Source organism: Neophocaena asiaeorientalis, unplaced genomic scaffold (assembly GCF_003031525.2).
Source record: "Neophocaena asiaeorientalis asiaeorientalis breed wild unplaced genomic scaffold, Neophocaena_asiaeorientalis_V1.1 scaffold135, whole genome shotgun sequence".
Lineage (NCBI taxonomy): Eukaryota > Metazoa > Chordata > Mammalia > Artiodactyla > Phocoenidae > Neophocaena > Neophocaena asiaeorientalis.
Window position 1 is genome coordinate 584681 of NW_020175190.1, and position 7425 is coordinate 592105.

Genomic DNA, 7425 nt, shown 5'->3' on the forward strand with positions numbered 1-7425 from the left:
AAAAGTAATGGTGATGTCTGTAGACACTCTGTCCTCCATTTCTTTGGGCACTGCTGCCACACCCAAGACAGTTATGATGAGAACAACTATTTATTGCATTTGGACTGTGCGTAAGACACTGTCCTAGCCACCTTACATATACTTCCTATTTAACTTTCAAAACAGCCGCATTCATAGGTATTATGAAACTCTGTTACACTTGAGGAGACAGAGATTAGGAGAGATTAACTAACATGCTTAAGATCATATATCTTGTAATTAGTAGAGCATGGAAAGGAATCTGTTTGACTACAAAGAGGACAGGCTTAGCAATTCAAGGCTCCAAGTTTTGTTCTCTCTGAAAAACATGCACAGGAAGGTATTTTAAAGGAGTTATGATATCTTCTTCCTGTCCTCTGAAGGAGGAAAGGATCCCCGTTATTGTGTTTCTACTCTCTGCCTGCTGTTCCGTATCTGTTTATCTCATTTAGTCCTCAGGACAATTCTATGAGGAGAGCACTGTTGTCATTAACCATTTGACAGGGGAGGAAACCGTGGCTCAGAGAGGATAAAGCTATGTCACTCACATAGCTCCCTGAGCCCAGAGCCTACATGCTTTCTGCCATACTATGCCATTTCTCAGAGAAGATTTTTAACTCAACCCTAACTGCCTCCCTCCCAGAGGGTCTCTGACCATGACGGTCTCCCCTCTCCTGTGCAGCATTACCAGCCTTACTGACTTACCAAATTACCTAAGCGGAAACAAGAGGTGTCTTTTAGATGAGCATTCACTCATTGGTAAAGGCTTCCTATATGCATATCTTTGAGCCAAGGATCAGCCTTAGAAGCGAAGTAAGGAGCCAGCTGAAGTTATTAGAGCTCAGCCCAGATGTGGCCCGTCATGCTTCCTTCTCCAGTTGTAGGACCCTATACATAAATCCATGGTGAGTGCAATGGCTGCTGTCAAGACCTGATCATTAGTGATGCTCACTTGAGGGCCATGGACCCGCCAGCTTTCAGACTGAATTAACTTACTTGCCAAATCACAGGTCCAGAAATCTAGAGACCACCAGTAAGAATCTTGACAAATCACATTACTAATCTTTGCATTTGCATGAAATGTAAGTGTTCACAAAATGCTTTTTACTTATATTATTCCATTTGTTCCTCCCACCAACCTGGTAACAGAGACCAGGCAGGGGTTCATTGGCAAATAGGGAATCAGAAACTCCGAGAGACTCAGAGACTGGCTCAGAGCCTCACAGTCTCTAGGGCAGAGCCCCGGACACAGTTCATTCAAGCTGTGAATCCCGCCCTTGCACTCCTGCCCCTTCTCCCTTTACTCCTCTCTCACACTGTGCCCCAAACTTCTTGTATATCTCTGCCCTTGCCACTGGCCCATTAACTAAGAACAGTCACCGGCTCAGAACGAACTTCACTAGAGCAAGCAGGGACTGCTCTCTTTCAGGCTTCACATCCCATGCCATCTGGTCACCCTGACTTTCTACAGAACAGATGCGATGGTTTACAGGTTGTCATCAATCTTCGCCATCACTTGGGAAGTCCAGTTGAGTCTGCAGTTCTAAGCTGCCATACATGTTCTTTTTCCCCAGGCAAGTACCTGTGTATTAAGCTTAATGTCACGCTAGCCATTTGAAAATCTTAAAACTTTACTTGGTTCCTCTAGGGTGGACAGTAAACTGAGAAATTGCCCTGGAAGCCAAGGCTTTCCTGTGGATTGGCTCAGGGAAGATCGTCTGACTTAAAGCTCACTCTGTGCTTGGCCAATGGGCAGAGGCTGCAGTCTCCACACCACCCAGCTCAGAGTTGAAGCCTGCTGACCCCCACCCTGTCCTCTCTCTAATCTAGCCTCCCTTTTAAAATGTTGTCATTTCATATACGTTCTGTGATTAGAATCAGATTGTATGTAACCTTTTGGAAATGGCTTTTTTCTATTCAGCATTATTCCCTGGAGGTTCATCCAAGTCATGATATAGATTTTTGTTTTGGTTTATTATCTAAAGTCCATACATTAAATGAAAAAATTTTTAAGTTTAATTAATTTTTTTAAATTTTCACTTAGACGTAAAATATATATATATATATATATATTTTTTATTTTTGGCTGTGTCGGGTCTTAGTTGCGGCACGCAGGATCTTTCGTTGTGGCGTCCGGGCTCCAGAATGCGTGGGCTCTGCAGGCTCTGTATTTGCAGTACGTGGGCTCTCTAGTTGTGGCTTGCGAGCTCAGTAGTTGTGGTGCGCGGGCTTAGTTGCCCCGCAGCATGTGGGATCTTAGCTCCCCCACCAGGAATCAAACCCATGTCCCCTGCAATGGAAGGTGGATTCTTGACCACTGGGCCACCAGGGAAGTGCCTCACTTAGATTTTTGATGGGGGTGTGTGTGCGTGTGTTTTTAATTAACTAACATCTGTAGCCGAAGTTACAGAAGCTAGCTATGCTACTTCCTAGCCAGGAGCCCTTGTTGATAGCTTGATCTTTTTGAGACTTGGTGTCCTCACTTTTAGAATGAGTATAATAATTAGAACTTTATATTTGACTTTTTAAAGTTTCGAGGAGGAGAAGCATCCATATTCCCCTCACTAATGCAAGCTTATTGTAAAGATGCAGGACAACGTCTTCTTTAGCCACAGGGTAACTCAGTACTTCAAGTATTGGGATAAACAGCAGGCCTTGTGCATTGTTTATGTGTGACCCCCTGTCATTCATATTATCCAGGAGAAAAGATCTGAATGGGTTGGTTGGCTGATTCCAATATGGAGAACCTGTAATGGCCCACACCAAACCCCTTGAAGGTGTCCTCTCGAGGCCCTCTTGTCGATGTGCTAGAGGAATCTATTAACGTCTCTGTCTGGCCATCTGTCAGAACCAAACAAAGATGCCTTGGGAGGTGATGCCCCTTTTGCAGGAGGTATTCAGTCTGAGGCTGATGGCCACATATCAGGTATGGGACTCCCCAGAGAGTACAGCTGATCCCTGGCTTTAGTCCTTTGTACATGAAGGGCAGATATATTTCATTCAGAGTAAAACACACGAAGTCCCCATTCAGTCAATGTGTTCAGAAGGGTCTCTGCATGTGAAAGGTCCTTAAGGCTTAATGGACCCCCAACCAGGACAGCGTTTCACAAGATTTATAAGGAGCAGAATTCAACGGCCAAGAACACCTTTGGCCAACTATAAAGCCCTCTACAAATACTAGTGATTTCACAAAGTCATCTGATTTAACATGAATTCAGTGTCATCTAAGTAGCATTTTGGTTATGTTCCACTAGGAAGGAAATTTCCGTGTGTGTGTGTGTGTGTGTGTGTGTGTGTGTGTGTGTGTGTGTGTGTGTGAGAGAGAGAGAGAGAGAGAGACAGAGACAGAGACAGAGACAGATTTTTAAAAATAAGTGACCCTGGTTTGTCATAGCTATTCAGGTTAAACAGGAAAATGAAAACACACACAGACACACACACTCACACACACACATCTGCTTGTGTTTCTGAAAGGAGACAGCAGAGTTCAGTATAGAGCTGGAAACAAAGCCAGCTGGTTCCTCTGAAATGTCAGTGGGCAGGAACCTACAGACTCCCATGATAGCTTGCGGATTTCTTCTGATAACAGTTACAAAGTGCCCAGCAGGTAGGAACAAAGGTCAGTCTAGGCACATCTGGGGTCCTGGGCTGTGATACAGTATCTAAAAACAAACATAAATCATTGAAAGCTTAGGAGTTCGGGCTCCTTCCTCAGACTCCACATTTGAGATGCAGAGAGGAACTAAACTACATCTTTGTATATTTAATCTAATAATTTTTTTTCCCTTTTCAACTTTCAAAATAACCCATGTCTTAGATCAGGCTGAGCCTGGGGAAATGAGAGTATCACCCGCCCTGGGTTGAGCCCATCCCACTTGAAGACTGTAAATAGCTTATTCCACTTGGCAGGGGTCCTCCTCACCTTGGTAATGAGTAATTCCTGCTGGCTGCTGCTGACCCCAGGCTGGAGCAAGGCCTTCAGAGCACAGAAGGAGATCTGTGTGCCCCTTTGCTTCTTGGCTTCTGAACAGCCCAGCCCTGCCTGGAATCACTGGGCATTGACACTTTAGCGATGCCTGAGACCAGATTACAGATCTTCATTTTTCATGATGAATCCTACCGTTTTAATTTTGTGGATCTTGATAGGAATAGGAGCAGTAAGGTATGTCTTTGCATATCCCTTCCCACCCTAGACCCCAAGTCCTGAGGGCCCCTTCACCACCTATGCTCCCTTTTATCCCAGTAATTGCCATATTTTCTTGTCTTTTATGATTTTTCTGTCAGCTTCACTAAAACGTGAACACCTTCTGGGCAGGGACAATGTCTTTTTTTCTTGGTCTCTCCTGCCCCTAGCAAAATGCCTAGCACGTAATAGGTGCTCTATAAATGTTTATTGACTGAACATAGAAGAACCAGAATGCATCCGTAGGAAGGTGAGCGGGATCCATAGGAAGGGGGAGGCCCTGGAATCCAGGTCACACGAGGAGCTGGTGTGTGTGGTGTGTCGGGAGGCTGCAGTGGACAGGATAACGGACGCCCGAAGATGTCCACGTCTTCATCCCCTGAACCTGTGAATACGTTATGTTACGTGGCAAGGGAGAATTACAAATTGCAGGTGGAATTAAGGTTACTAACCTGCTGACCTGAACATCAGGAGATTATTGTGGATTATCCAAGTGCTCAATGTAATCACAGCGTTCTTTTTTTTTTTTTTTTTTTTTTTTTCTTTCGGTACGCAGGCCTCTCACTGCTGTGGCCTCTCCCATTGCGGAGCACAGGCTCTGGACGCGCAGGCTCAGCGGCCATGGCTCATGGGCCCAGCTGCTCCGTGGCATGTGGGAACTTCCCAGACCAGGGCACGAACCCGCATCCCCTGCATCGGCAGGCGGACTCTCAACCACTGCGTGACCAGGGAAGCCCAATCACACGGTTTTTATAAGAGGGAGGCAGAAGGGTCACGGTCAGAGCAGGGGACGTGCTGACAGAAGCAGAGATTGGAGTGACATGGCCACAAGCCAAGGAACACAGGCAGCCTGTAGAAGATGGACAGGCGCAAGGAACAGATTCTCCCCTAGAGCCTCCGGAAGAAACACATCTCTGCCGACACCTTCACCTTAGCCCTGTGAGGCCCATTTCCGACTTCTGACCTCCAGAACTACAGGATAATACATTTATATTGTTTTAAGCCCACTAAGTTTGTGATAATGTGTTACAGCAGCAGTTGGAAACTAATACAGAGGCCAATCGTAGTGGAAAGAACCTAACACAGGGCATGAACCTGGAAAAGGAAATGGCCATGTGGGAATAGCTCAGTTAACACCCAAAGAGACCTTCCCGGCTGAATCACCAGAGATCAAAATTAGTTGACAGTACAATCGGAATCGGTTACTAGCTCAATGTGTGCCACCTCTAGCCACCTAGGTAGTGAGTGTCTCTAATAACTCGGGAGAAGCCCTAGTACAGCTACTGTAAAAGAGTCTGTCAGACCTGGGTGTGCGTTCTTTGCCACCTGTAACTGTATGGTCTTCAGCAAGTTATGTAACCTCTCTAAGCCATAGTCGTCTTATCTGCAAACTGGGGACAAATCTGTGTCTTAATTGGCAGGGTTGATGTGAGGATTACAAAAGATAACACATGTCATGTCCTTAACATAATGCCAGTCACGTGGTAAACACTAACTGCTTTCAATCGCTACAAATATACATACAGTCTTGTTTATAACAGCAGTCTTTGAGGTATCATTGTGCTCCTCCCTGACTAGGTCACGTGTAGAGTCTGTGGTGAGTTCTGGGAACAGAAGTTCGAGAAGAACAACCAGGATGCTTAAAAGACCCTAAATCAGGTTCTCTAAAAAGAATGGCCAAATGAATGGAGAGGTTTGACATGAAGCTCTTTGAAATATTTTCAGCACTGGTTACATGATTTGTGGGATCCAATACAAAATGAAAGAGTGGGGTTCCCTCATTCAAAAAATTATGAAGAATTTCAAGGGGCTCCCCTGGTGGCGCAGTGGTTGAGAGTCCGCCTGCCGATGCAGGGGACACGGGTTCGTGCCCCGGTCCGGGAAGATCCCACATGCCGTGGAGCGGCTGGGCCCGTGAGCCATGGCCGCTGAGCCTGCGCGTCCGGAGCCTGTGCTCCGCAACGGGAGAGGCCACAACGGTGAGAGGCCCACGTACCGCAAAAAAAACAAACAAACAAAAAAAAGAATTTCAAGATGATGACAACAGAGCATTAGACGAGCACAGGGCCCTGCTGCACAGTTCACACACCCATGACATGGCCCTGAGTATCATCATGTAAAAGCGATAGATCCACTCTGTGAGGCAGTGGCGACAGCAGCAAGAAAGTGAACAAGTCCAAGGCCTTGAAAGGTGATGACAGTGGGGACCATGATCACAATGAAGAAAACATCACATAGAAAGATGGTGAGAAGGAAGCGTAGGAGTGGGACAGGCGTCAGAGCAGCAGCAAGAGGAAGGCTGTTGTCCTGGATCTGAGAGCATCCCTTGCAGTACAGCTATACTTTCTGGTGTAGCTTCAGGAGAACTTCAGGGGAACTTCAGGAGAACCCCAGGCCATCCCAGCCGCTCACAGAACTTTGAACAGAATAGCAGCCAGGTTGATGCCTTTGATACCTCCTGTCCTGGAGGTTTGACAGCAACATGATAGCTCCCTGCACTCTGACAGGTCACAGTGCCTTCTTCCAAGTAGGAATTCTTCAGAGGAGGAACTAATCCTATCTGGGGGATGATGCAAATAAAAATAGTAGCAAGTGAATTATTTTCCTGGGGAAGGGTTTGGCATCCTGTTGCTGGCAGAATCTCATCCTGGCCATGCTGCGGGAATAGTTCACGGTTCGGGGGGAGATCTGTGGGCATGTGGTCTCTGTGTGGTTTCAGGAAGACATTATTTCAATATAGAATAAGACTGGAAGTGACCTAGGAGCCACAGCGTGAATCTGGACATGTGTGTGTTTGTCTGAAATGGGTGGGAGGTGTCCAGCCAGTCCTTCCTTCTGCTCACTGAAGGGACATCTATGAGCCTCACACTCCCCTTTTGCACTCATTCCTACCCTCCAATATTGCTGACTTTATAAAGCAGAAAAACGGAAAATGTGACTTTGTAACAGACACACTTTGGTTTTTAATGGGGCTCTGTGGAGGGGAGTTCAGCCTTTTTTTTTTTTTCTTTTTTGCTATGTGCTGTCCAGATGCCTCTTGGGCATTCTGTTGTGTTCTTCTCACACTGTGACATCATGACCACATGTACGAACCAGCACGGTCACCTGAGGGTTGTCAGTGTTGTGAAGGTCTGTGCATCCAGGAAAAGCTTTCTGTTGAAGTGTCCTGGAATAGCTGTAAATGCTCTCTTCTAGCTCTGCCATGAAATTATTGGGACGTTTTG

General features: G+C 46.1%; 1 pseudogene; it reads left to right on the plus strand.

The window, feature by feature from the left end:
* The first annotated feature begins 674 nt into the window (after nucleotides 1-674).
* Nucleotides 675-6977, plus strand: LOC112412954 (eukaryotic translation initiation factor 4E type 2 pseudogene; annotated as a pseudogene).
* The last annotated feature ends 448 nt before the right edge of the window (nucleotides 6978-7425 follow it).